The sequence below is a fragment of the Microtus pennsylvanicus genome, chromosome 1, assembly GCF_037038515.1.
Source record: "Microtus pennsylvanicus isolate mMicPen1 chromosome 1, mMicPen1.hap1, whole genome shotgun sequence".
In the NCBI taxonomy this organism is placed as follows: domain Eukaryota; kingdom Metazoa; phylum Chordata; class Mammalia; order Rodentia; family Cricetidae; genus Microtus; species Microtus pennsylvanicus.
In genome coordinates this window covers 133,658,721-133,661,533 of record NC_134579.1, presented here as the reverse complement: position 1 = coordinate 133,661,533, position 2,813 = coordinate 133,658,721, and positions in this window count along the sequence as shown.

Below are 2,813 nucleotides of genomic sequence, written 5' to 3'. Positions count from 1 at the left end.
AGTTGCAGGGGACCCAGTGCCCTCTTCTTACCTCCTTGGGCCCTGAATGCATGCTGTGCACATATGTCCAGTCAGGCACACACACATAAACTGAAACGGATAGCCTTAAAAAAGAAAGCCTTTGTCATATGGGGCCTACATTAGTAGACCGGAGCGGAGCTTCCAACTGAACAGCTGCCCTTTGTGCCACTGTGACCAGAATACCTGCCGGGAACAGTTTAAGGGAAAATAGGTGGATTTGGGTCACTGGAAGAACTCTTGGTGTCCATGCTAGGGGCTCCTTCCTCCTTCATGGTGAACCGGGAACATGAGAGAACACAACAGGAAGCTGGGTGGCTGTAACCTTCCGTGGTCTGCCCCTAGTGACCTATTTCTGCCCGTCACGCCCCACCTCCTAAGATCTCCATAGCCTGAATACAGTGTCTTGAGCTGGGGGACACAATGTTCAAAATATGAACCTGAGGGGGGGCATTTTGGATTCACATATCACCTGTTCTCAGAGTGAAGTGTTAGCTTGGCGAGGGAAAATCTGTTCTCAAAATACTTTACTGACGTTTCCATTTGAAAGCTCCCATGCTCTTCTTGGCCATGGGCTGCTGTCTACCACATAGGACCCAACACCAAGGCTCTAAGCTGGTGCCGTATTGAGTTCTTGGACTTCCCAGGATCCAGAACTGTATGGGAAGCCAAGTTCAGCTGAAAATGGAGTAGGTGCACACTTACCATCGATGTGGCACAGAATCGAGCTGGCAAAATAGCTCCTTAATTTTATTTGCTTATTTGTCTACTTAGTGTGTGTGTGTGTGTGTGTGTGTGTGTGTGTGTGTGTGTGTGAACGCTCTCTCCTTCCACCACTTCGGGCATCAGGGACTGAACTCAGGCCATCAGGCCTGGCAAATGACACTTCTACCCACTGAACCGTCTTGCACACCCTCCAATACTTTGGCCAGGGTGGTGAAGGTAAAAGTTACGCTGCCAAGCCCTGGGGCCAGGCTGCCCGAAAGAAGCCTGGTTGGTCCTGAGACTATACAACCTCATGCCTAAGTTTCCTGTAAAATGATAATAAAAATGGTACCTAGTTCAAATTCTCTTTCAAGTTTTGTACACATTAAAAACAAACACAAATGTGTATGACTAAAGTTATTACATTTTTAAGACAAGGGCTAACTCATTGTGCAGTCCAGACTGACCTCAAACTCATGATAATTCCCCCGCCTCAGCATCTCCACAGCAGATGGTGGGAGGAGGACCCCGTCTATTTTTGTAAGGGGTTTATAAAGACAAAAACCACAAAGCAGTCATAAGGTTACAGTCTCAAAATACAAAATTACTTATCCTATATCGCAATTGGCTAAAGGTGAGGTAAATCTCAGTTGTTAGTTCCCGATAGGCTATTAGTATTTAAAGGGGATAGCAACAGCCCCCCTGGTTATGTCCTCCAGATATCTGCTGGCCCTGTGCTAAATGCAGGGGCAAAACAGTGGTTAATCAGGTACTTCAAGGACGATTAAACCAAGCAAATGTAAACAGACGTTGTTTGAGTACCTGGTGGGTCACTTTGACCAGGGCAGACACAGTTTCTAGGGAATGTTTATGACTTTACTGGTCCTGCATTAAGCCTCCTGGTTAGGTCCTGTCTAAAATGGAGTTCTTTTTCAAAATGGAGTTTGTTTTACTTATTCCCATCTAGTTCCTGTCATTGGATTTAGGCCCATAGGGTAATCCAAAACAGCTTCAATTTGGGACCCTGCACTTAATCTCCTCTACAGAGATCTCTTTTCCAAATAAGGTAAGGGCCCCAGTTGCTCATGGTTAGGGACATAGACAGTTCAACCTGCCACAACACCCAGGCGAAGACTCTAAATGTCCACTAAAAGCTACATATCTTTAAAAATTATATCAGCAGCTGTGGTTATAGTGACCCCAAGCTTGGAAGAGCACACATGCTTATTGCTGACAGGGTGAATAAGCAAATTGTGATACATTTATAACATAGAATACTGTGTAGTAAGGAAAGCGAGCAAATTTGTCACTTGCCTCAGTGCGGATGCTTTGTCGTTGACACAGCTCCAGGCAGAACTGGGAACGGGGAAGATGGCTCAGCATTTAAGAACTACAGAGCACCAGGAGTCTGGTTCCCAGCACTTCCATGAAGTGGATTGCAGGATGAGCTGACCCCTACAGGAAACAGCATTCATGTGCACAAACCCACACATTCACAGAAATACACATAATTTATGTGAAATTTTTTAATTCTTTAAATTTTCTTTGCTAATAAAATCACTGCTATATTCCTTCTGTAGAATTGCACCTGGCTGGCGAGGGTGATTCAGAAATGCCCCGCCCACTCACAACTGAGTCGTTGGTATCTGAAAGACCAAACTGTGGCCTAGGAGGACAGGTTGCCAGAACAGAGTCACCAGTCTCTGAGGACAGCTGTGGTGGCATCTGGCCTGTGTTCCCAGTGGAGGAGGTTGAGACAGCAAGATAAGGCTTTCAAGGCCATTTTGGGTGACATGGTACAACCTTCTCTCCAAAACGAAAGAAAGAGAAAAGAGAGTCTACGAAGCCAGGAAAGAAAGCATGCCCTTGGTGATAGTCTCAGACTCAGCCCGCAGAACCCAAGAGGTCAGCCGTGCTGGACAGATCAACAGCCACTTGTTTTGACTCTGAAGAGCGAAATTTTGTACTCTGGCAGCTGGAGCCCGCTGACACTGAGGTCTGGCACTAGAGCAGTCAACACATGCTTGTCTGGGCAGGAAGTGGGCTGTCTGCAGGGATGAGGCTGGGTGAAGGGCAGAGGAAGGTACAGA